Below are 27,825 nucleotides of genomic sequence, written 5' to 3'. Positions count from 1 at the left end.
CACCCTCACCTAACAGGTAGGTATCCATCTACCCAGGGAGGGCTGTTTGGGGGTGGGATGCATGCACCACAACTCCCACCACCACCAGGCCCCCTGTCCACCCCTGAGCAGGATGGAGCACTCCCCCACTCAGAAGCATGTGGCAGCCACATTGTACCGCTTCACCTAACAGGTAGATACCCATCTTCCCAGGGAGGGGTGTTTGGGGGTGGAAGGCCTGCACTCCAACTTCCACCAGGCCCCCTTGTCCCACCTCTGTGCAGGATGTAGCACTCCCCCCACCCAGAAGGATGTGGCAGCCATTGCATTGTTCACCTTCACCTAACAGGTAGGTAGCCATCTTCCCGGGGAGGGGTGTTTGTGGGTGGAAAGCCTGCACTACAACTCTCAGCAGGCCCCCTTGTCCCACCCCTGAGCAAGATGTAGCACTCCCCCACCCAGAAGCATGTGTCAGCCATTGTATTACAACTAAACTTACAGGTAGGTAGCCATCTTCCCAGAGAGGGGTGTTTGGAGGTGGAATGCCTGCACTCAAACTCCCACCAGGCCCCCTTGTCCCACCCTTGAGCAGGATGTAGCACTCCCACCACCCAGAAGCATGTGTCAGCCATTGCATTGTTCACCTTCTCTTAACAGGTAGATACCCATCTTCCCAGGGAGGTGTGTTTGGGGGTGGAAGGCCTGCACTCCAACTCCCACCAGCCCCCTTGTCCCACCCCTGAGCAGGATGTAGCACTCCCCCCAACCCAGGAGCATGTGGCAGCCATTGCATTGTACACCTTTTCCTAACAGGTAGAAAACCATCTTCCCAGGGAGGGCTGTTTGGGGGTGGGAGGCCTGTACCACAACTCCCACCAGGCCCCTGTCCCACCCCTGAGCAGGATGGAGCACTCCCGCCACCCAGAAGCATGTGGCAGCCACTGCATTGTACACCTTCACCTAACAGGTAGGTAGCCATCTTCCCAGTGAGGGCTGTTTGAGGGTGGGAGGCCTGCACCACAAATCCCACCAGACCCGCTGTCCCACCCCTGAGCAAGACGGAACACTCCTCCCCACCCAGAAGCATGTGGCAGCCATTGCATTGTACACCCTCACCTAACAGGTAGGTATCCATCTACCCAGGGAGGGCTGTTTGGGGGTGGGATGCCTGCACCACAACTCCCACCACCACCAGGCCCCCTGTCTCACCCCTGAGCAGGATGGAGCACTCCCCAACTCAGAAGCATGTGGCAGCCACATTGTACCGCTTCACCTAACAGGTAGATACCCATCTTCCCAGGGAGGGGTGTTTGGGGGTGGAAGGCCTGCACTCCAACTTCCACCAGGCCCCCTTTTCCAACCTCTGTGCAGGATGTAGCACTCCCCCCACCCAGAAGGATGTGGCAGCCATTGCATTGTTCACCTTCACCTAAAAGGTAGGTAGCCATCTTCCCAGTGAGGGGTGTTTGTGGGTGGAAGGCCTGCACTACAAGTCCCAGCAGGCCCCCTTGTCCCACCCCTGAGCAAGATGTAGCACTCCCCCACCCAGAAGCATGTGTCAGCCATTGCATTACAACTAAACTTACCGGTAGGTAGCCATCTTCCCAGATAGGTGTGTTTGGGGGTGGAATGCCTGCACTCCAATTCCCACCAGGCCCCCCTGTCCCACCCCTGAGCAGGATGTAGCAATCCCACCACCCAGAAGCATGTGTCAGCCATTGCATTGTTCACCTTCACTTAACAGGTAGATACCCATCTTCCCAGGGAGGTGTGTTTGGGGGTGGAAGGCCTGCACTCCAACTCCCATCATGCCCCCTTGTCCCTCCCCTGAGCAGGATGTAGCACTCCCCCCACCCAGAAGCATGTGGAAGCCATTGCATTGTACACCTTCACCTAACAGGTAGGTAACCATCTTCCCAGGGAGGGCTGTTTGGGGGTGGGGGGCCTGTACCACCACTCCCACCAGGCCCCCTTGTCCCACCTCTGTGCAGGATGTAGCACTACCCCCACCCAGAAGCATGTGGCAGCCATTGCATTGTACACCTTCACCTAACAGGTAGGTAGCCATCTTCCCAGGGAGGGGTGTTTGTGGGTGGAAGGCCTGCACTACAACTCCCAGCAGGCCCCCTTGTCCCACCCCTGAGCAAGATGTAGCACTCCCCCACCCAGAAGCATGTGTCAGCCATTGTATTACAACTAAACTTACAGGTAGGTAGCCATCTTCCCAGAGAGGGGTGTTTGGGGGTGGGAGGCCTGCACTCCAACCCCCACCAGGCCCCCTTGTCCCACCCCTGAGCAGGATGTAGCACTCCACCCCACCCAGAAGCATGTGTCAGCCATTGTATTACAACAACCAAACTTACAAGTAGTGTTGGACCCGGCCTCGTAGAATGGCCCTCCGTGCCCCCGCACCACCGAAACCTGGTACCTGCAGCCCAAGCACACGGCCCAGCCGAACCTCCCCACCAGGACACACGCACCGACCCGGACGTCCCCGTCCATGGCCTCTCTCCTTTCGGCCACCCCGGGCCCGCGTGCCCACTTCATGCACCAAGATGGCCGCCCGGCCCCAGCGCGACCCGGGCCTAGAGGCGCCACTCCGGCTGGAGGACATCACGCTTCCAGGGGATGAGAGAGGGAGGAGCAGTTTCTATCGCACCTCCGAACTCCCCCGGGACGATGGGTTTCGATCGGCCCTCCGGCCTCCCTGAGGGCTGGCTCCGTGCCTGCTGGGTGTCTGGGACTCCTCCTGACCCGGCCCTGAAAGGATCAAAAGACTATAGCAGGAAATCCCGACAAGCGACCCCCAGGTGACAAGACCCCTGCCTGCACAGACTCCGGACATCAAAGAGGGGTCTACCTATAACAAGGGGTGCTCTGGGTCTGTCCGGCAGATTCGACGCTGGAACAACGAGAGCCTGCCGACGTGGTCGCGGCTCCTGGAACTTGGACCCTCCTGAGCCCTGCTGAGTGACTCGCGGCTCCCTGAAGATCGTAAGACCTCCGAACTTGTACCTGAGCCCTGCTGAGTGACTCGCGGCTCCCTGAAGATCGTAAGACCTCCGACCTTGTACCTGAGCCTGCTGAGTGACTCGCAGCTCCCTGAAGATCGTAAGACCTCCGAACCTGTACCTGAGCCCGCTGAGTGACTCGCGGCTCCAACCGACTCTCACGGTCCCGCCGGACCCCGGCTACAACATCATATCCCCCAGCTCGAGGATTGTGAGCTGTGCGCCGGATACGTCCCTGCTTGAACCTTTACCAGAGACTGTCCCGCTACCCCCTACCCCTTCCGAGACTCTTGAGCCCGTGCTCACCTTGTACATATTTGCAGTGATAACCTACTTGATAAAGATTGTTTTCTCAGAATACCCGGTGTGGTCACTCTGTGTCGTGTGGTGCCAGAAGTACGATCCTAGATACGAGATTCCTCCCCCTGGGGAGTCTCCCGCCAGTGCCCGGCTACGATACTTTGAGGGTGGGTCTCAGGGTAGTCAGGACCCCTTCCAGGCTCCTCTGAGGTCGCTGTCTAACATTGGTGGCAAGCGACGGGATTCGGGCCCATCACCTAGAGATCGTACCGTGAACAACGGAAGCACTACCGACAAAGATGGCAGAAGGAAGCGCCGTGAGCCCCGCAGAAACCAGCGCCAACAGGGTGTTCCAGGTGGAGCAGCTAGAAGAATACACACACAAAGAGCTAAAGCAATTTTGCAAAGAACTTAAAATCGCTACCACTGGTCTCAACACTAAAGAGGATTTGCAGAAAGCACTGAAAACTTGGGTGGAGACCGGGGCCTCCCGCCTGGAAGGCACGGGGGAGCGCCCCGACGAAGCCGAACCCCCCCAAAGTGAAAGCAGTAGCAATCAGGTGCGAGGCATCGTACCAGATGGGGGCCTATCCCCGGAAGAGCTCGCAGACAGAGAGAGAAGCCGCAATCATGAACTCGAGTTAGCCCAACTCAAAATCGAGGGCGAATTGAAGTTAGCGGAAAAAAAGCTAGCAGTAGAGCAAATGCGTGTACAAGGCGAACTAGAAGAAAAGAAGCTCCAACGGGAGCACGAAGGAAGGAAGCTCCAACTAGAGCACGAACGCAGCTTGAAAGAAATCGAGCTCAAGGCCAGAAGCGAGGAAGGAAGGCCCCCGGGAAACCGAGAGACGGCCTCCCCAGCGGAACAGAAGGTCCACATCCCCAAGGATGTGGTCAAGGAATATTATAAAAACGATGACATTCAGCAATGGTTCAGGGCCTACGAGGTCGCCATGACCTCCCATCGGATCCCGCAGAAGGACTGGGGGGCGGGGTTGTGGGGGCGGTTTCTGAGCGAAGGAAGGGACACCCTGCTCGACCTACCCCTCTCCCTGCAGACCTCCTACAGCCACATGAAAGAGGCTCTACTCACAAGATACGGCCTCACCCCAGAAATGTACCGTCAGCGATTCCGGGACTGCAGGAAGATCCCGGGCACCACCTGGGTGGAGTATGTAAACTTTTTCAGTCGGGCCTTCGATGGGTGGATCAAGGGAAGCAAAGTCACCACCCTTGCCGAACTCACTGACCTCATGTTGTGGGAACATCTGGCTGCGAACTGCTTCATAGAACTACGTCAGCATCTGCTTGACAGCAAGCTCACAGATCCCCGGAAGCTGGCTGTGGAGGCCGACCGCTGGACCAACACCCGGGTCTCCCGGGGCATGGTAGGAGAGTACCCCCGAGCCAGTCAGGGACCACCCCGCCAGAGAGGGGGAGGGAACCAGGGAGGGCCAAGAGAGTCCCAGCCTAGCCCCCCGAAGACACAACCTCCACCTTTCCCGGCGCCCCCCCCCACCGGTGACAGGGCCCCCTGGGAGACGGGGACACCGGGTGACCGTCACATGTTTCCGTTGCCAGAAACCCGGGCACTACGCCAATGACCCAGAGTGCCCCATGGCCACCCAAGTCTCCCCTACCACCCCTGCGAGACAGATAGCCAACGTAGCTCTGGGGGAGGAGGTTGAGGAAGCCGAGGAGTGGGAACCCACAGCGATGGCCCTAGTATCCCTGGGAGATAGGGAGATGATCCCTGGTAGCCTCCTACCCTCCAACACACAGAAATACGGGCAGCTCGTCAAGATCAATGGCCACCAGGTAGAGGCCCTGCGGGACACCGGGGCCAGTATCACCGGTGTCCTCAGGCACCTAGTCCCCGAGGAGCAGATCCTCCCCAACGTCTTTTGCCCCGTAATATCCGCAGACAATAGAGAAAGTATGTGTCAGGTAGCCCTGGTGCCGTTTGAGTGGGGAGGGGTGATAGGTAAACTCAAGGTGGCCGTAAGAACCTCCCAGCCGGTCGACTGCCTCTTAGGGAACGACCTGGAGAGTTCTCCCTGGAAGCACGTCGAGCGCAAGGCCCACCTAGGAATGATGGGACTCCCCGAGTGGGTGTGCGCCACCACCCGATCTATGTCAGCCCGACTCACTCCCCGGAGAGAAGTCGAGAACACCCCGATCGAAGAGACCAGTACAGTCCCCGCCGAGGGTCCTCTCGTCCCCCCATCAGAAGGGTCCGTCGCCCGCGACGAACCCGCACCATCCGACCCCGCCCCGGTCCCCGAGTTGGGAGATCTACCCGAGTTGGCCCATTGGCGCCACGAGGGCGGGCCCACTCGGGAAGAATTTTGCCGGGAGCAAGCCACTTGTCCTTCCCTGGTCGGGCTGCGGCGCCAGGCCGAGGGCCAAGCCGCAGGTGACCAGACCGGGACACACCGAATCTATTGGGAAAATAACATCTTGTACAGTGAGCAGAAGTCGGTGGAGCTGGGATCCGGACGGGTACTGGTGGTACCCCTCCGCTTCCGAGATTTCCTCCTGGGCTTAGCCCACGACGTCCCCCTCGCCGGCCACCTGGGTCAGGACAAGACCTACAGCCGTCTCGTGACCCATTTTTACTGGCCTAGAATGAGAGCAGCGGTAGAAGCCCACTGCAAGTCCTGCCCCACGTGCCAGGCTAGTGGGAAGAGTGGGGGGAAGTGCAAGGCTCCCCTCCAACCCTTCCCGGTCATCAGTACCCCTTTTGAACGAGTCGGAATCGACATCGTGGGACCACTGGACCCCCCCACCTCCCAAGGCCACCGTTTCATCTTGGTCCTCGTGGACCACGCCACCCGCTATCCTGAGGCTATTCCCCTACGCACCATTATGGCCCCCGTGGTGGGCCGGGCCCTGATGGGGATCTTTTCCAGGGTGGGTTTTTCCCGCGAGGTCGTGAGCGATCGCGGCACTAATTTTATCTCGAAGTATATGACGTCCCTGTGGCAACAATGTGGGGTGTCCTATAAGTTCACCACCCCGTACCATCCCCAAGGGAACGGCCTAGTAGAAAGGTTTAATAGGACTTTGAAAGGGATGATCGCTGGCCTAGAAGAGCCCCTCCGGCGTAAGTGGGACGTCCTGCTCCCCTGCCTCTTGTTCGCTTACCGGGAGGTCCCCCAGAAGTCCTTAGGGTTCAGCCCGTTTGAATTACTCTATGGACACCCCGTCCGAGGTCCCCTCAGTTTGGTTAAGGAAGGGTGGGAGGCAGCACCCCAGACCACCCCCCGAGATGTGTTCCAATACGTCCTGGCCCTCTGGAACCAGACCAGGAAGTTCCGAGAACTGGCCGAGGCCAACCTGGAGGCAAGTCAAGAAGAGGTGAAGCGCTGGTACGACCAGAATGCCACTCTGGTCGAGTTCCAGCCGGGCCAGCAGGTGTGGGTCATGGCCCCCGTGAAGCCTGGCGCCCTCCAGGACCGATGGACTGGGCCCTACAAAGTGGTTGAGCGGAAGAGTGAAGTCACATACTTGGTGGACGTCCAGTCGCCTCGGGATCCCCTCCGGGTCCTGCACGTGAACCGCCTTAAGCCTCACTTCCAGCGGACAGAACTGAGCCTCCTGCTGGCCACCGATGACGGGGCCGAAGATGAGTCGGATCCCCTCCCGGACCTCCTGTGTGTCAAGGAGCAGGATGGCTCCGTAGAAGGAGTGAACCTCTCCCCAGCCCTCACTGCCCAGCAACAAGCGGACTGCCGCCATCTCCTAAGACAATTTTCCGACCTCTTCTCCCTGACCCCCCGGGTCACCAACTGGTGTGTTCATGACGTGGACACCGGGGACAGCCCGCCGGTGAGACACCGAGCCTACCGGGTTCCTGACCGGGTCCGGTCCTGCATTCAAGCGGAAGTCTCGAAGATGTTGACCCTGGGGGTGATCGAGCCCTCTGACAGTCCCTGGGCCAGCCCCGTGGTCCTGGTCCCGAAGGCAGCGGCCCCCGGTGTCGCCCCCGAGCTCCGATTCTGCGTGGACTACCGGGGGCTCAATGACGTTACCCGAGCCGATGCCCACCCCATTCCACGAGCCGACAAACTCATTGACCGACTAGGGGCAGCCCGGTTCCTCAGCACATTCGACCTCACCTGCGGATACTGGCAGATTGCGCTCACCGAAGGGGCCAAGGAGCGGTCCGCTTTCTCCACCCCCGATGGGCACTACCGCTTCCGCGTAATGCCCTTCGGGATGAAAAATGCCCCGGCCACTTTCCAGCGACTGGTGAATAGGGTCCTGGCCGGGCTAGAACAGTTCAGCGCGGTATATCTGGACGACATCGCTGTCTTCAGTTCAGAGTGGAGTGAGCACCTCCAGCACCTCCGGAGGGTGCTAACCGCCCTGCGCCAGGCAGGCCTCACAGTAAAAGCCAGCAAGTGCCAGATCGGGCAAGGATCCGTGGTCTACCTGGGGCACCAGGTCGGGAGCGGCCAGGTCGCCCCTCTACAGCCAAAGATCGACGCCATCCTGGCCTGGGAACCACCCATCACCCAAACGGAGGTCCGAGCCTTTCTGGGACTCACGGGCTACTACCGAAGATTCATTCGGGGGTATGGCAGCCTTGTCGGCCCTCTCACAGAACTCACGTCTAAAAGACAGCCAAAGAAAGTGCAGTGGACGGCTGCCTGCCAGGAAGCTTTCGATGCCCTAAAAAAGGCCATGTGTACTGCCCCCGTCCTCCAGGCTCCCGACTACGCCAAGGAGTTCATAGTCCAGACCGATGCCTCCGAGCATGGCATTGGGGCCGTCCTATCACAAGTGAATGACCAAGGCCTAGACCAGCCCGTCGCCTTCCTCAGTCGGCGGCTGTTGCCCCGAGAACAGAGATGGAGCACCATAGAGCGCGAAGCCTTTGCCGTGGTCTGGGCACTCAAAAAGCTACGACCCTACCTGTTCGGCACCCATTTCAGAGTCCAAACTGACCATCGGCCCTTGCGATGGCTCATGCAGATGCGAGGAGAAAACCCCAAGCTACTGCGGTGGTCAATCTCCCTCCAGGGGATGGATTTCACCGTAGAACACCGCCCTGGTACGGACCACGCCAATGCTGACGGCCTCTCCCGGTTCTTCCGCCTCAGCGAAGAGAACCCCCCAAGCTGATGGGCAGTTCTCTCCGGCTTTCAGCTGGGGGGGACGCGTGTTGGACCCGGCCTCGTAGAATGGCCCTCCGTGCCCCCGCACCACCGAAACCTGGTACCTGCAGCCCAAGCACACGGCCCAGCCGAACCTCCCCACCAGGACACACGCACCGACCCGGACATCCCCGTCCATGGCCTCTCTCCTTTCGGCCACCCCGGGCCTGCGTGCCCACTTCATGCACCAAGATGGCCGCCCGGCCCCAGCGCGACCCGGGCCTAGAGGCGCCACTCCGGCTGGAGGACATCACGCTTCCAGGGGATGAGAGAGGGAGGAGCAGTTTCTATCGCACCTCTGAACTCCCCCGGGACGATGGGTTTCGATCGGCCCTCCGGCCTCCCTGAGGGCTGGCTCCGTGCCTGCTGGGTGTCTGGGACTCCTCCCGACCCGGCCCTGAAAGGATCAAAAGACTATAGCAGGAAATCCCGACAAGCGACCCCCAGGTGACAAGACCCCTGCCTGCACAGACTCCGGACATCAAAGAGGGGTCGACCTATAACAAGGGGTGCTCTGGGTCTGTCCGGCAGATTCGACGCTGGAACAACGAGAGCCTGCCGACGTGGTCGCGGCTCCTGGAACTTGGACCCTCCTGAGCCCTGCTGAGTGACTCGCGGCTCCCTGAAGATCGTAAGACCTCCGAACTTGTACCTGAGCCCTGCTGAGTGACTCGCGGCTCCCTGAAGATCGTAAGACCTCCGACCTTGTACCTGAGCCTGCTGAGTGACTCGCAGCTCCCTGAAGATCGTAAGACCTCCGAACCTGTACCTGAGCCCGCTGAGTCACTCGCGGCTCCAACCGACTCTCACGGTCCCGCCGGACCCCGACTACAACATCGTATCCCCCAGCTCGAGGATTGTGAGCTGTGCGCCGGATACGTCCCTGCTTGAACCTTTACCAGAGACTGTCCCGCTACCCCCTACCCCTTCCGAGACTCTTGAGCCCGTGCTCACCTTGTACATATTTGCAGTGATAACCTACTTGATAAAGATTGTTTTCTCAGAATACCCGGTGTGGTCACTCTGTGTCGTGTGGTGCCAGAAGTACGATCCTAGATACGAGATTCCTCCCCCTGGGGAGTCTCCCGCCAGTGCCCGGCTACGATACTTTGAGGGTGGGTCTCAGGGTAGTCAGGACCCCTTCCAGGCTCCTCTGAGGTCGCCGTCTAACAAGTAGATAGCCATCTTCACAGGAAGGGGTGTTTGTGGGTGAGAGGTCTGCACCACAACTCCCACCAGGCCCCCTTATCCCACCCCTGAGCAGGATGTAGGACTCCACCAAAGCCAGAAGCATGTGCCAGCCATTGCATTGTTTACCTTGACCTAACAGGTAGGTAGCCATCTTCCCATTGAGGGGTGATTGGGGGTGGGAGCCCTGCACTACAACTCCCATCAGGTCCCCTTATTCCAAAGCTCAGCAGGATGGTACACCCCCCACACCCAGAACCATGTGGCAAAAATCCCCCTCAACTGTGTCACATAACAGGTAGTTAGACAGTGCATGCACCCTGCCATTCCTCTTAAAAAGCATGGAGCTATATGACCACACCAGCCCTCACATGCAATCCAACTTGACATAGATCCAATAGCCACTTCCAGTGTGCAGACAATAAAGCGTATGTAACTGTCACAGAAACCAAAGTGTGACTCACCAAATCACATGTTGAAGAAATTGAGGGCACAATCATGCACAGCACTGAATGCTATCTGTAAGTGCCATGGGGGCAGAGCATCAAGGCCCATATGAAAACAAAACAAGCATGGTAAGAAAGCAACGCATATGATATGACAAAGGTATGCATGAGACTACAATGGCTAGTTCATGCTCAGATGTAATGTCTTCCATGCAGAGAGAAAAACAAAGATGCTTCACATAAAGTTGTTGTGCTGTTAGTCGTTAGATTATGACAGATCCTTGTAATCACACAATCTGCACGTTGCACATGGTACCTATTGACATGTCACACCATGGACAAGTAATGTATGTACCTCCACATCCTGACCTGATGCTCAATACTGTGCAGACATACAATGTCATATCAATGTAAACTGTGTGGTGCATAACATGTAACAACAAAACATTTAACACCAAGCTTGAGGGGTGCACTCCAATGACCATTTCCCCTCTGTTCGCCAGGTGACCAAGAACTGACAGCTGAAGATGACCACACGAACCTGCAGAGCCAGTTGGAACATGGACTCTCTGATGCAGACTCCCTAGAGTTCTCGGATGCAGAGCCCGAAGCCGACCCATCAGGCATGCCAGGGTGCAACAGGTCCCAGGACCCCACTGTCCCCACTGCCACAACCTCAGCAACAACAACTACGCTGACCCCTGCTGTAACAACCTGTGCGGCCTCGACCACCACCACCAGTGTTGTCTGCAACACTGTCCCTGCCTCAGAGGATGTCCTCCCCACCCCACAATCTGAGGAGGGCAGGGAGAGTACGCAGGTACGTAGAGTGGTGATGCCACAGGTCCAGGGCAGCAGGGCAGGTGGGAGGGCAACTAGGCAACAAGACCAAAGGGGCACTAGGACCGAAGCCCTGGCCAACATCACCAGAGTCCTTGGGGCTTATGAACAAGCCCTGGGACACACGGGCCAGACTCTGGAGGAATCCCATGAGCTCTGCCTGCTGCTGAGGTCCATAGACACACAAGTGGGCCAAATCGTGGATCTCTTGGGCCAGTTAGTGGGTGTCCTGTGAGACAGGCCCAGGCCCAAACAACAGCCCAACCTACCTCCAGTGGCCCGCGGGATGACAGTTCCCCCACCTTCCCTGCGGCCACAGAGAGGGGTGAGTCCTCAGACACTGCAAAGCCCGCAGCAGAGGCCCCCCTGCCAAATGCTCAAGGGGCCGTCCAAAAAAATCCCAGGAAGGATCACGTGGCAAAGCACCAGCCAAATGCCAGTCAAGGAGCCAGCCATGATGGCACCCCTCTTCACCTTACCATTGACTTTGTTGACTGTCCTTATCCATGCTGCCAGGTTAATGGAATGCGTCTGTTGGACTGTGTCACCACATCAATGTGGTGACTATTGTCTCATCTACTATCACTGACAAATCATTGATTCACTTTTCACCTGTTTGTAAATATTCACTTCCCTGTCACATATACCCATTGTAAATAAACACTCCTTACACACCTATATTTTCATTTCATGTTTATTACAAAATGAACAATGTTGACTGGGATTACAATGTACCAGGAGCACTGATTGTTTGGAGGCATTGAGAGGCAGAAGGGACCTAGGTAAACAAAAAAGAACAATATTCACTTGTCAGGTGATTGCATCACAGCTATTAAACAACACTCAAAAAGTACTCAAATCTGCACACATTATAATGAGCAACCGTACCGACATAGACATTCTGTAGCTGTGCAAAACGACCCTGTCCCAGAAACATTAGCACCCAGCACTTAGTCAACAACAGGCAGCAGTCACAAAACTCCCTTAGGCCTTTTCACCAACAACACGATCAGCAGACAATGGCACCGTTGTATATTTTCACTCACCTTCAAGGGAAGTAGCGGTTAGTGAGCTGTTGACGCAGGTCAACACCTTCCTCCTCTCCACTATCCTCGTCACTGGACATGGTGGGTTTGCAGGTGGTGGCCTCGGATGCTCATCAGCGTCCAGGAGCAGGGAGATCTCCTTGCACAAGGCCAGGTTGTGGAGCATGCAGTAAGTAGCTATGATCTGACACCTTTTTGGGAGAGTATATAAGTGCACCTCCGGTCTTGTCCAGACAGCGAAATTGTGACTTCAGGTGACCAAAAGTACGCTCCACCACACAAAGTGTCCTCCCATGGGCATCATTATAGCAGACTTCCTGGGATTCCGCAGTGGGCCCTACAACCAAGGCCGGTTGGGATAGGCAGAGTCACCTAGGTGTGAGACACACAGAAGAAACGTGTAACATTACTGTGGCAGAGGACAGCATGTCACACATACAGCACGCTACTTGACTCTGCGTACTCACCCACAATCCATGCATGCTCAGGAAGCAGATTTGCTGTCAGCCGTGGCACAATGCTGTTACGCAGGATGTACGAGTCATGGGCAGATCCGTGAAATTTGGCACAGTGATCTGAGATTATGTCTCACCACTTGCACATTGATGGAATGGAAATGTTTCCTGTTCCTGTAGATGTGCCCAGATGCCTGTGGTGGAACCAGGCCAACTTGTGAGCAGTCAATGGCACCAACAACATTAGGGATGTGGCCAAGGGCATACAAATCACCCTTCACAGCCACCAATTCATGCCTCCTAGTAAAATGGATGTATCTGTCCTTGTAGGTCATCATAGCAGACGGACATCACGTAGCACCATGCTGAACATAGGTTGCGACATCCCACCTATGTTGGACACCGTGTACTGGAATGATCCAGTAGCAAAAAAATGCAGGGCTGACATCACTTTAGACGTTAGTGTGAAAGCAGTCGGATATGTTCTGCGAGGCCGCAGGTGGGCTCCAACAGAGCACATATGTCGTGTAGGGTAGGGCGATCCAGACCGAATTTCCGTATGACGTCCTCATCCTCCATGTCTGTCAGCACTGTGAAGGGACGATGCACATTTGGTTTCCTCCTAGGTGAGGTAAAAGGGGACTGGCATAACACTTCAGATTACAGCACAACTTACATGTAGGGACACCTTCAGGTACACTAGTCGTACACTTTCCAGTTTTCACACAGTGAGTACCTCCCAAACAAATTCAGACTATGTGAATGCCCAAAGGTTCATGTCCACATCTTGCGTAACCAGCCCTGAGAGTAGTTCATACAGCATATGTGTGAAACAGCAACACTGCTGGCTCCTACCTAGCTGCTGTGCCTGCCACACCTTCTTGCGTAAGTCGAACAGGGCACACATTAACAACACAATGAGCACAGTCTGTGCATTATGATCAAGTATGTACATGAGCAAAGCAAACTACACAGTGAAATATGCACATTGTGTAGTCAGACCTTCATCACTGTGTGTTGCTTAGCCAGATCACACATTGACATGTGTACATATTGGAGAGTCCATCACACCACTGATCTGTGTACATGCACAATAATATCATAAGTGACATGTGAGGGAGTACATGCCAATGTTTGCAATCATGTGCATTGACATGGCATGTGTAGTCAGCAGTGGGATAAATGTTACACTGGCATTGTTTGCACTATCTGGTGGCATGATTCAGGTGTCTACTGTACACTGTTGAGAACTGGCCATTGCCATTGACACAGCATGATGTGTCCATAGGTGCTGTTAACGTGCTCCGCCACCCAAATCACGGTCATAGGCACCAATGTATAGCAGCCATATTGCGGTAGCGACCGCCTGTGCCCTGCGGTGTATCACCACCAATGCCCATGCACTTAAAGCCAATGGGACCCGCAATCGCGGTAGTGATATACAGATCGGGAAATGGCAGTTGGCATGCTCCGCCACCCAAATCACGGTCCTAGGCACCAATGTATAGCAGCCCTATCGCGGTAATGACTGCCTGTCCCCTGCGGTGTGTCACCACCAATGCCCATGCCCTTACAGCCAATAGGACCCGCATTCGCGGTAGCCAAATGTAATTTTGAATATCACGGTTGGAGTGCTCCGCTAACGCTGGCCAGTCATTGGATGCACTTGAAAGATGCACAATCGCGGTAGCGACCCCCTGGCCCCTGCGGTGTGTCACCGCCAATGCCCATGCCCTTACAGCCAATGGGAACCGCAATCGTGGTAGCCAAATGCAATTTTGAAAATAGCGATAGGAGTGCACCGCTATCACGGGCCGGTCATTGGATGCAATTGAAAAAAGCTGGCCTGGAACACCAATTGCAGCAGCTTAGAACCACAGAAACTACTGCAGGGGGCTAAATATGTGTGGGAGAAAGCTGCACATTTCCACTGCTTCCTGATACTTCTGCCTGACATTCTTCACCACTAACTGCAGCTGCTCCTGTCTCCTGGACTCAGACACTGCTGCCTGACACTCTACCACCAACTGCTGCTGCTCCTGTCCCCTGGACCCAGTGATGATGAGGACTGAGAACATCAGGCCCGTCCCTTTACCACAGAGGAGCTGGAGGTCCTGGTGGATGAGGTGCTCACACAGTATGGGAGGCTCTATGGTGCTCCAGATGTCATGGTAAGTGTTTCAGAGTGGAAGTGAGAGTGCAGGGAGTGCACACATGAAGTTTATCTGCTGCAGTATGTGCCTGAGGTTGTGGGTTTGTTTGATACACTGCCCAGCATGCTGACTTCAGGGAAATGGAGTTTGTAGCCTATTTCATACATTCCCCGAACTGCATTTCAGGATGAGAGGGACATGCAGTCTTTTTGCAGCCATACAGTGACACTGTAAGTATGGAAAATGGGAGTCAGGACAGACTTTGCCTGTGCTAATGGATCTTTTAGACCATGAGGTTTTTAACAGGCTCATTTGTGAAATGGGACAGACTTTATGTGCAGAGGGTACTGATAGAAGTGTGTTTGACTCTAGATTGCCACCATGGATATGTACACATTAGGCACAAGAGTGAAATGCCAAAGGGTGACACTCTAAGATCATGTCCCTAAATGTGACCTCCATGACACAGTGAGCCATTCACAGGGCAAGGACATTGAGGGGTGTGCAGTGTTGGACACAGTGAGTCTGCCTCAACACATAATTTCCAATATAATGTATGTCTTGCTCACTCACAAACTGAATCGCAGATGTGGGCCTCCTTCACATTGATTTCTGTGCTGCCATTCTGCATGTGTATGAGATGGACAGGTACTGTGTCCATCCTCATACCTGCACTCTTTTTTGTATGATTATCCCATACTTATGTACTACGTGTCATGCTGTATTGTCTCTGCTAAACATATCTGTGAAACTGAGCTGAGTTTGTGTATGCTCCTGAACTGAGAGATACTGGTACATAACTCAGTGTCACTGAAATTTCCTCCTCTTGTCTCCTATGCCTACAAAAGTCCACCAGCGTAAGGCCGTATGGAGGGCCATGGCATGCAAGGTGCGGGCTCCGGGTGTCTCCAAACCGACGACACACACACTGTCACAAGAGGTAGGATGACATCTGCCGGCTGAGCAAAAACATGGCAGAGATGCCGCTGGGGCTGCTTCCTCGGACTGGCAGGTAGGCATGCCGGAGCATGACACCAGTAATGGCTCACATCTTGGCAGTGATGGATGCACGTTTGAAGGACCATCAGCAGCATGCTGGGGGTGAGTATTCTGGGAAGGGTGACTTTGGTTTTGAGTGACTGCACGTATTCCAAGCCTGAGCCAGTGCTGAGCTCTGTGATGTTGCTAGTGTGATGCAATGGCTTGTAAGTGGCCTCTGTGTTGTGTACAGCTGTCATGCATTTTCGCTACATGTACTTTCTCAAGTCATTGATGTAATGGCCCTTGGCGTTACATTCTGAGTTGTGGCCTTATGGCATTGGCTGCATTAGGGGAGTCAGGGACATCCCATGGCAGTGAACGGCAGTGTGCCTCATCTGAGTGTGCTATCATCAGTGTGTGCAGTGCCTGACCTCAAAATTGTGAAAACTACACATCTGACACCAATGTGCAACCGTAGTTGTGCCCCAAAGCACGACATGGTGGATGTCATGAGCTCATGCCCATTGCCAAATTATATTTTGGAGTCTGTATCTGTGTTGTTACCTTATGGTGACTCGATTTGTGACTGTGACATGTTGGGAGGTACATCTTTTTCACCCACAGGGACCTAGGTATGCTCAAAGAGATCTGTATTTATGGTCACAGAGAGGCATGGGCAAGCTATTTGGCTGTGTGGACATCACATGGGTCAATTATGCCAAGATTGCATGTTACCATGCAATGTTTGAGTTTTGAATTAAGGTTGCACAATGTGACTGCACAGGGTGGTGTGCAACATGGGGGTATCACCATCTTGTTTTGTGCGTTACTTGTATATGATGTTTGTGTGTATGGCACTGAACTGAATCTACATCTCTGTCTTTTGCAGCATCTACCAAGGGCATAGAATGACAGAGGAGGACACCAGTGGTGAGGCATCAGGCACAACTGCTACACATGAGCACACTGACACTGATGTGACCAGCACCTTGGAGGGGGACAGGAGTGTGCTTGAGGAATCACAGCCAGAGACTTCAACCTCAACGTCATCTGAGGCCAGCGGTGACTCCTTGATGTTGGTGGTCACAGGGAGTGGGAAATCTGCCTCCTCTTCTACCACACATCTTCCAGTGCCCACCCTCCCAGCTGCTACCACTAGGGCTACCCATGTTCGCACAAGTAGGAAGGGACGAGTGTCCTTCACCCCAGGCACCGCTGCCCCTGTCTCCGCTGCTGCCCTCAGTGTTGAGGCTGTGAACCTTTTGCACCAGCTGTGTGTGGGTCAGACAACTCTCCTGAATGCCTTCCTAGACCATGACAAGAAGTTGGCACAGGTAGTTGCCTTCATGTAGGGCATTCAGTCAGACATGGGTGGGCTACACAGGACTGTCCAGTCTTTGTCCTTCACAGTGATGGCAGCCATTCAGCTGTCACAGGCTCAGAGTCCAGCTCCAGTCCCTTGGGCCACCCCCCTGCCAGTGGCTACATCTGACGAGAGTGACCACACACTACAGCCCTCAGGCTCAAGATACACCACACAACAGCAGCACTCCAAGCAGGCCAGAACACAGACACCATCCCCCAAACAAACCAAAGTCACCCCAGAGCGCAAAGGCAAAAGCCCATCAGGTGACACTCAGGGGCATCAAGCCAAGAAGTAGGCCTCAGGCTCATATGCCTCAACATCATCCCGATCCAAGGACACTCCCGTCCCAAAAGTGTCTCCCAAAGACAAGCAGACGGTTGCTGTGCCTGCTGTGATGCTGGTGCCTGCTAAGAGTCTGCAGAAAAAGCCCTCTAAGGCAGATTCACCCACAACTCCCACCAATACCCCTTAGAAGCTGGGAAAGGAGGGCACTGTAGGGGGTGTACCTGGTCAACAGAGGATGGAGGGGAAAAGGCAAGGCCAGGCCAAGTGTACTGCCGGATCCAGCAGATCCCCAGATGAAGGGTCACAGCCTGCACCTGATGCACCTATGGTGGAGAGTGTGCCTGTTGTGCCTGCACCACCTCCCACTCCTACCAAGACCAAAATTACCTATCGAATCCCCAAGAAGTGGAAAGGAACAGCAGTGTTGGTGTATGGTCATCGTGTGATGGCCTGTCTTCCTAGTCACATGGGTACATTTGTATGTGTGAACTTGAGTGGTCATGAAGTGTGAAGGGGTGACTTGGTCAGTAGTGTTATGTGTGTGTGCCCCTGCAATGCCAACTGCACACATGTATCACCCAGTAGCTGAGTGCCTGTTTGTTTGATTTGTCAGCCCTGTGCTTGTGATTGTGTGCACATGTGGGAGTTGTAGGTTGTGCACTGTGCAGCGTGTTGGTGTGTCCTTGCACTCCTGGGGGACATCTACTTGTTGTTTCTGCCAGTTGTGAGTATGCAGAGTGTGTGACAGCCAAGTCTGTGTTGTGTTTTGTTGATCAGCCATGTGTTTTATTACTGTTTGTGCTCACTGTGCAGACCTGCTCAGCCACACTGACATTGTTGGGGAGTTTTCTCATGTATTGCTGCCACTTAAGCCATTTTTGGCTCCAGTATGTTATGTGGGATGTGGAGTCATACCATCCCCTAGCTTTGCTTCTGATGCCTACCCATTGTGAGTGACTCCTCCATGTATTTGACCAGTCCACTACTGGTGTACACACCACTTCACTCTCATGTCATCTATCCCCTTGGGTTGCCAGTGCGTGAGCCTCCCCACCACTTCATTTGTGACACTATGCTTTGTGGTGCTGATCTGTACACAGGACGAATGTGCCACTCAGGACAGTTTCCCAATTAGTTATGTGTGATTTTCTTGTACTGGTTTGTAGTCATGGTTGCTCATGTGCAGTGCAACTGTTTATGCTGCACAGTCCTCTGTCCATATTGTTTGCACCTGGGTGTCCTTGAGTTGTGCATCTGTGAGTGTTGGGTTAGCTGTATATGTGTTTGCTGAGGTACGGGTATCCTTCCTGAGTGTGATGTCTGTATGCTGTGCTGATTTGTGTTGTGGGAGTAGATTTTGTGGAACTGAGATGTGTGTGCTGCTGATTTGGTTGGTGTGCACACACTGCTTGGCCTGCATGCAGTGCACTCAGTGTATGTTGCCTTGTACCTGCCTGGTGTGCATCCCCTGATGTCCAGCTGAGTTTGCAATGTGATGGATTGGTATATGCATCTGTTGTGTTTTTGTTATGGATGTATGCAGTGTTTGGGCTGTGTTGGCTCTTTCTGCTGACAGATCCTCTGTGTGTGATGTTCTATTTGCATTACATTGTGTGTGAGTTGTTTGTGCATTGTGATACATTCTGGTGTGTGTTGCAAGTGTAGTGCATATTACTTATGTGTGTGTCACATGCAGCAAGTTATATTCTGGTTGCTGGCCTTGTTTTGAGTGCACACTAGTGCTATGTCCTCCTATCTTTGACCTGTCACTTGTCAGGATTGTGCATGTGCATGCATGTGGTACACCATGACACCATGTTGACTTGATGGGTGGTGTGGTGTGTCTGTCTGTGTTAGCTTATTGTCCCATTGATCCTAGTTTGTGTTCATGATTGTTTTGAGAGGATGCACTTCTTGTTTGTGTTGGGGTATGGCGTTTGTGCATTGTTCCTGAGTGACAATGTTGTATATTCCTGTTCTGTCTGGGGTCCCATTGCCTTTCCACTGTTTGGCTGGCCATATGTGGGCTTGTTGGACTTCTATGTATGTTGTTTGAGAGGTTTGTGTTTGGCTATTGTTTTTGTGCCAACATTGGTTCAGGCATCCTTGAGTGTGTGTGTGATGATTGTGGATGCACCCCAGGGAGTGTGATTGGTTGTCAGTGTACTCACAGGACATTCTTTGCCCCATTATGTGTGTTTAACACTGGTGTTGAGTGGTGCAGGTGTGAGGTGGGTAGAGGAGGGATATGTGTTAAGGATCCAACTTGTGTTTGACAGTCAGGGAGTGTGACAATGAGCCGTGTGTGTTGTGCTGATGACATACACATGCCAACTAAGTTGAGACAGATGTGTGGCTGATCACTGTTTGACTTCAGACACTTCCTATCATTTCTGTGCCTATGCATAGCTTGCCTTGCTATCTCCCTGAGTTGTTGCACAGAGGTCACTGTGGTTTAATTTCACTCACTGTGCCAGGCCATGTCTGATTTGATGACCTAAGGGTGGGGTGATATGTTCCTTCTCTTGCATGTGATGTACACATGCTTTGTGGCTTGCTCCATGGCTTCCCAGCACTGTCCACCTCACTTTTGGCTAGGCCATTTATTGTCCTCCATTGCTGCTGACATCTGGTATGTGTATGTGGATGTTTGTCAGTGTGTGGTGTGTCTGGGTGACTTGACAGGCAGTGTGCACAGTTAAGTGGTTGTTCATATATGTGAATGTTCATTTTGTGATTGGACTCAGTTTGCTTGACAGGAGTGGAGGGTAGGTGTGAGGAGGAGGAATGCCCTGCCCCTGAGCTTCTGTGCAGGGTGTTCCTCTTCAACCCCAGCTTCTGAGAGAGGCTCCCTGATTGTTTGGTGTGTGTGTTACAGAGTCTGGGTACACCTGGCTGGTTAATTTGCAGGGTGGCACAGGAGGAGCACACACCATGTCCCCTAATGGGTGTGGGGGCATAGTGTGTGAAGGGTGGAGGTGGGGCCCTATGATCTTTGTGGACTGCCCATGCCTGGCGCTGGCCCTGCCTACTACATTGTGCGCATGTTTTCATGCGTCTGCAGCGCTGCGGTGACGTGACTAAGACATTGCAGTGATTTCGCGGTTGATGGGTGACCTGGATGCTGACGGGTTATTTTCCTAAAGGTAGGACATGTGTGGGCACACTTGTGGATATGTTCCTGTCCCCACCAGAGTGTCTGATGTGAACAGGAACTGTATATCAGCTCAGGAGTTGTGTGTTGTGGTTGTGTGTGGAGTTGTGTGATTGCGTGCCTGTGGCGTAGTCCACGACGGTCCATTATTTTCTGGTAGTGGAGCAGATACAGCACCGGAAAGGTGTGTAGAGCTGGTTCCATTGCAGTCGGGACCGGGTGGAGAGGACCGGGAGTCTGATTTCGCGCTCCGCTGTCGTGCTTCTGCCGTCTCTGGTTGGGTGGTTTCTCCGCTGTGGTGTGACAGGCTGTTTGAGGCATTGTGATTTGTATGGCGGACGGGACGTCATTCGGCACGGCGGTGGGTCTCTATTGGCTCCCACCACCGCTGTGGTGGGCGCATTTTTATGGCAGTTCACGTCGCACCACAGCAGACGAGAAATGGGCTATGTTTGCCCATTGTAATATGGCAGGCGTGAGGACCGCTGCTAGCATGCGCAAAATGACCTCCACCCACCATCGTAATGAGCCCCTAAATGTCTCCAAATGTTATTTAATTCACTTCCCGGGATGAAGAAACAATTTTCAAATCCTGAGAGTGAGTAAATTGCCCATTTTCATTCACTTTTACCATTCCACCAGTCTTGCATTTATGGCCCCTCCAAGCACGACAATCGTATTAAACATGCTCAGTCTATCTCTAAATGTGATGATCCACAGTTCTGAAGCATGTCTGGAGGGGGGGTGTTATCTCTTTCATCAATAATCTGGTGTTTTTGCTTGAACCTTAAATGCCTCTAAATTGTATTTAATCCACTTCCTGGAGTGAAGAAACACCTTTTAAGTCCTCAGACAGAGTAAATTGGCCATTTTAATTCACTTTAACCCATTACTCAAATCTTGAGAGTAGTGCACCTGAAAGCACAAAAGTCCCTTTAAAAATGCTCATTTTATCTCTAAAAGTGATGATCCACATACCTATGTGAAATGTAGTTGAAAGATGCAACATTCGAAAATTGACCATTTGGGCCCTTCTGAAGCATGTGGTAAGAGGGGGTGTTATCTCTTCCAATAAAATTCAGGCATTTTCATTTGAAAAATAAATGCCTCTAAATGATATTTAATTCACTTACCGGGAGTGAAGAAACACTTTTTAAGGTGTCAAAGTGAATAAAGTTGCCATTTTCATTCACTATTTCACATTTCACATATCTTGTGTTTAGGGCACCTGGAAGCATAAAAATCGCTTTAAACAAGCTCATTTTATCTCTAAAAGTGATGATCCACATACAAATGTGATATGTAGTTGAAAGATGCAACATTTAAAAACGGACCATTTTGAACCTTTCTGAAGCAAGTCTTAAGGGGGGATTATCTCTTTCATGAAAAAATGGGCGTTTTCACATTAATTGCCTCCAAATGGTATTTAATTCACTTCCTGGGGTGGAGAAACACCTTTTTAGACCTCAGAGTGAGTAAATTGGCCATTTTAATTCAATTTTACCCATTCCACAGATTTTGCCTTTAGGGCCCCTAGAAACAAAACAATCTACTTTAAACAAGCTAATGTTATCTCTAAATATGATGATCCACATACAAATGTGAGATGTAGTATAACATTTGAAAATGGACCATCTATCACCGTTCTGAAGGATGTTGTAAGGGAGCACGTTAACTCTTTCATCAAAAATCAGGCATTTTCGCTTGAACATTAAGTGCCTCCAAATGTTATTTAAATCACGTTCCGGGGTGAAGAAACACTTTTTAAGTGCTCAGAGTGAGTACATTATCTATTTTCACTTTAGACATGCTCAATCTATCTGTAAAAGTGATTATCCAAATACGAATGTGGGATGTAGTTGAAAGATGCAACATTTGAAAATTGACCATTTTTTACCATTCTGAAGAAAGTCGCAAGGGGGGTGTTATCTCTTTCGGATCACTGACATAACATCGACACTCATGATATCCACCTCCACAATAATCGACACACAAATGTTGATAACATAAATATCAATATTCTATACTTAATTAAAAAAAGATACAAATATCGACACAAAAATATCGTCAAACATTTACATCGATATCACTAATATCGATAAAAAAACTATTGTTATAACTAATATTGTAAACCTCAAATATACATAGAAAATGACACAAATATCGTTAACAAAAATGTGGACCACAATTATCGCCAAAAACAAAATATCAAAACCTTAAGAATATTTGAAATAACACAATACATGACAAGAAAATATAAACAATATCACAAACAAATACAATAAAACTAAATACAATATAATCTCTTCCTCATCCTCTTCCCCTCAACCAGTAACAACAGGTGTTCCCCAGGGTTCCTCCCTTATCCCTCTTCTTTTTAATATCTATGTAACTCGGCTGATTTATGGTTTGATGAAGGTCTTTCCTTCTCGACGCACATTAACAAGCTGGCTGGATGCTGTTTTGGCCTGCTTAAAACTCTGAGAAGATTTTTCCCCCTCCTTCCTCATGCAGCGAGGAAAACAGTTACCTGTGTGCTGATTCTGTCAAGGCTTAACTATGCCAATGCCCTTTATGCTGGTGCCTCTGGGTACCTGCTGAAAAAACTGCAGGTGGTTCAGAATAGAATACAGCAGCCAGAATTTTATTGGGCATTCCGGCTAGGAACAGTGTCCGTCAACAACTAAGCTCTCTCCACTGGCTCCTCATGGTGGATAGAGTCAAATTTAAATCATTGACTCTGGTACACCATGCTCTTCATGGCCGTGGCCCTCTTTACTTACAGAGGCGTTTTTCTTTTTATGTCCCTGCACGTCCTTTGCGGTCATCATCCCTTTGTTATGCTCTGGTCCCTCGCTTTAATTTTCAGAGAATAGGGGGTAGCTTTGTTACGGTGAAGGCGGCAGTTGCCTGGTACGCACTCCCCCTTGCTCTACTCACCATCCAGGACCCAGTTGGGTTCAGGAGGAAATTGAAAACACACTTATTCTCCTGCTAGTACTCTGTTTCTTCCCAATGCTAGGCTCCGCGCCGGGATACTCATGAGTAGCTGTGCGCGTTATAAATTTATATAACATAACATAACAATTAAAAAAATACTTTAACATAAGTAAATCCACCAACTTAATTGCTTTTTACAAACAGAATATATGTACAAAAAATATGAATCATTATACATTCAATACAATATAAATTATAAATTATGTTCTATTATACTTTTAAATAAAGTAAGAATAAAGAAAAGTTTAACTAAACATTAATTAGTGTTTCCCATATAAAGAAACAACTGCCAAAATAATTGAGAACATTAGTAGCAACCAATGAAAAACACCTACAACTTAAATAACCCAATAAGATTGAAAAAACAATTAAACAAACACTATATAAGCTAAAGAAAATGTTACATTATTTTATTCTACAACAACAAAACCAAGAATAAGGGGATAATCTGCCGGCTTGCTTCTACAACATTGGACTTCCTCACTAAAAACTCTGATTTCAACTTCACAAAATGAGTAAAATATCAATTTAATGTTACAACTGTATAAAATATCCGTAAATCACTTTTTACAATAATTAAATAATTTATGTAATTTCTTTTCATTATATCTCCTCTACACAAACTTCAAAAGACACTCAACTAACTACAAACATCATCCAAAAACCACCTTGCAAAAAAAGTAAGTATTAATTACAATTAAACTAATATAACAACTAAAAATCCCAAATCAAAGCACCCACTAAACAGACAAACCCCAAAATACAGAAAAAAAAATTCTGCAGAAAATAAACTAAAGCCAAGCACCAACAGAAACATCTCATCATCAGATAAAGTTCAACATATTCAAGCATGTAAGAATAATTTTGTATATGGAAATTTGTATCACAATAAAAACAATTACCATCCATTTAATATAAACATTTCTCATAGCATTTCAAACAGCAGAATGACTGAAGGTGCAAAATTACTCCTCAGAAAGGAAAACTTTTATTATGCTATATGGAATATGTCTACACCCAAGAAAAACAGACAACAAAAGTAATTGAAAATGCAGCAAATACTATGCAAATGCATGTGTGGGAGGTCCACAACAAAATAAGTTACTGCATTAAATGTTAAGGATCATAACCACCCCCCTAACATAGCTGAAATAGAAGTGAGAGATGCTTTAGAGACTCTGAAAGAAGCTAGCATTAGCTCTCAAAAACCTACTACTGACATACTCCCCCGAGTTCCAGAACATGTAACTGGCCCATTACCCTCTGCCTCAACATTGAAAAAACCTAATAGCTAGAACAAAAAAATCAACTATGACCACCCCACCTGCCCTCAAAACTTTCAGTGAAATTCAAATACCACCTGAACTCACTGTAACTCATAATGAAGAGCAATTTCTTCCTGATGACAATAAATCTAACGAAAAAAGGATTATAATTTTCCAACTCCTACAAACTTACTTAACCTACACAATTGTGAGACATGGATGATGGATGGAACATTTAGAATATGTCCCAAACCATTTTACCAATTATACACAATCCATGGGCTGTATCACAATAGGTACATCCCCCTTATATATGCCCTATTACCAAACAAACAAACCACTACAAGAAACGAATAATTACTATCGTCAAAAAATGTATCATAGAATTTGAACAGTCAATGATACAAGCCATCCTAAAAAAACATCCTCACACAGCAATACAAGGTTGCTGCTCCCACTTTAATCAATGCATATGGAGACACCTTCAAAAATCTACACTTAGGGCCCGATTCCGATCTCGTTCAGAAGGGCTCCTGATGGCATCCGTCAGGAACAAGCCGAGTCGCGAGTGCGATTTCCGACCAACTCGTCCCACCATACGAGCGAGCGAGTATGATATGAATATCGCCTCGCACTCCGAGTGACTCGTACCCATCAGCGAAGCCCTCTGGACGACTATAACCTGGCCGACTCGTGCAGCGTAATGGGTCCGACTTCCAAGTGACCAAGTATGATGTGCGTGTTGAGCAGCCGGATCGACTCGGATTCTCCGACTCAAAAAAGCTTTGGGAAGTGGACCTCGGGGGGCTGTAGCGGAACCCCTTCACCCATAGCCCGACAACTCGGTAACAGAGGGTCCCCTCTTTGGGTCCCCCCTATACATGCATGTATGGTGCGGGAGGCACTGACGCGTCCTCACAACAGGGGGCACCCTTTTCTGCGACATACTTCTTTATCAGTTCAAGCCTATGTACGCAATGTACAAAAGGCTCCTATTGATTTCAATGGGGCTCCGAGCGACCTGAGTCCGTCAGCGCATACTTGCATCGTCTTCGGTTGTTCGGAGCCCAGGAGCACGAGTCGTTCGGAAAGCTCTACAGGACCGAGTCGGCTGTAGGGATTTCCAAGCAAGATCCGAATCGGGTCCTTAGTGTAGAATATGCAACTAATAGCAATTTTGCATAGGAAATTAAAAAGCTAATTGCAGTAGCATACGTCCCAATAACTGATGTAACAGAACCTTAAAATTTATTAATAGAAAACCCCTGCTACCAAATAAATGAACATAAACTAAGTTCCCTATTCGACTATTTCAAAGATACCTGGGTGGGAAGGCTACACAGATCTAGACACTGAAAACAGTCCAAATACCACATTCCATAGTGGAATGTATATAACAGTACCCTAAACAAAGAAGCAAAAACTAATAACGCTGTTGAAGGATGGCATAATGCTTTCTAAGCTAAAACAGGCAGAACCCAACCAACCCTACATAAATTATTACAATCAATACAAAAAGAACAAAGCTACCAACAACTAGGACTTGAACAGTCTGTAACACAGCTAGGTCCAAAACTAACTAAACAAACTTAAACAATGTGTGAGCACTTAAAATACGAGGTAAGACTCTACTCAAACACTGAAGGGCTATAATATTTAGAAGCAATATCTAAATCTCTACTTTAAAACGGTAATACATCAACATGGAAAATTCATAATTATAAACTGAGTTTTTAACTAAACATTTCTATTCAAACATTTAAAATATAAATATTATGTCAATTATTTAAAATTAAAAACATAGAAATATTTGACATAATAAATGTATTTTATATATTAAAAAATGTCAATAACAATTGCAAAAATTACATTTCCCTCCCAGTGAAATAATTTAAAATAACTTACATTTTTGTAGCTGAAGAATGTAATCCAAACTGCCATAAATTAATCCATACGTAGAAACATCCCAATACTTAGTTGAAAGTCCCCCAAAAAATGGAAAAATACACCAGTACAAAATATAATCTGCTGGCAAAACATCAATAGTGTTTAATCCATAATAAAGTGAAACATTTAATTAAAAAAAGAAATGCTCCAGGAATACCCACAAAATAAAGGAACCATAAAAAAATTATTAGTTTACTAGAAACTAATACCGAATTCCTTAAAAAAAAAAAAAGCATACTTCTCCCAACAGCAACTTCCAAACATCAAAAACCTGTGGAAAAAACAGCACAATCCCTACCGCACAAATATACAGTAACATCATTAAAAAACACACATTAACAAACTAATATCACCATACTCTAAACATAATTAAACATATATAGCAAACACTAACAGCGACCTATCAAAGCACTAACCTCATTTTGCATCAACAAAACTACAATCTAAGGGGTCGATTAGTATGTCGGGCAGATCGCCAATGCCCGCATGGCGGTAGCAATCCGCCAGACATTTTTGTCCGCCCACATGCCATTTCCCCCTGCCATATTAGTATGGCATGGGGGACCCCGGCAGATGGAAAGACCGTCTGCCGGTTTTCCGCCGGTCGACGAGTCGACCGGGCGTAATAGGGGCTGTATATGGTGGCGGTGTCTGCAAGACACCGCCATCCATATTACAATTCATACAGTGAAATGCCTTTCCATGGTGGCGTTGCCGCCATGGAAAGGCATGCGGTAACCGCAATGTCATAAATGCGGGATGCGCCTGCCAATATGGCGGGTGCATCCTAATCTTCCCTGCGGGACCACCGCACATATGGCGGGCGGTCCCATCTCCGTTAGGGTGGCGGGCGGACAAGAGTCCATCGGCCATCCTAATCAGCCCGTAAACCTCACCAAAAACACAAAGTCCAAACATTACATACACTATACTCTACCTAACTACCTTCACCCTACTCCTAAATTAAGCCTAAAAGCAATTAAATTAAATGTACCTTAACCGATGTGACACAGCTTCCAACCGCGAGCTTCTCCCCTCAGACATTACCTAAAACAACAAAGATTGCCTACAAAATCAAACTTAGTTTAAAAAAGGGCTGCCTAATTGAAATAATAAAAATACTTTTCTACATTAACCCCTTCAGCGCGGCGCGGATTACCGCGCCACGCTGAAGGTTCGTTGCGCGGGCGGGGCCGTGACGGAGCGGTTCCGTCATCCGCACAGCGCAACCGATGCGCATGACGGAA

Source organism: Triturus cristatus, chromosome 3_2 (genome assembly GCF_964204655.1).
Source record: "Triturus cristatus chromosome 3_2, aTriCri1.1, whole genome shotgun sequence".
Classification (NCBI taxonomy): domain Eukaryota; kingdom Metazoa; phylum Chordata; class Amphibia; order Caudata; family Salamandridae; genus Triturus; species Triturus cristatus.
This window is presented reverse-complemented; position numbering follows the sequence as displayed.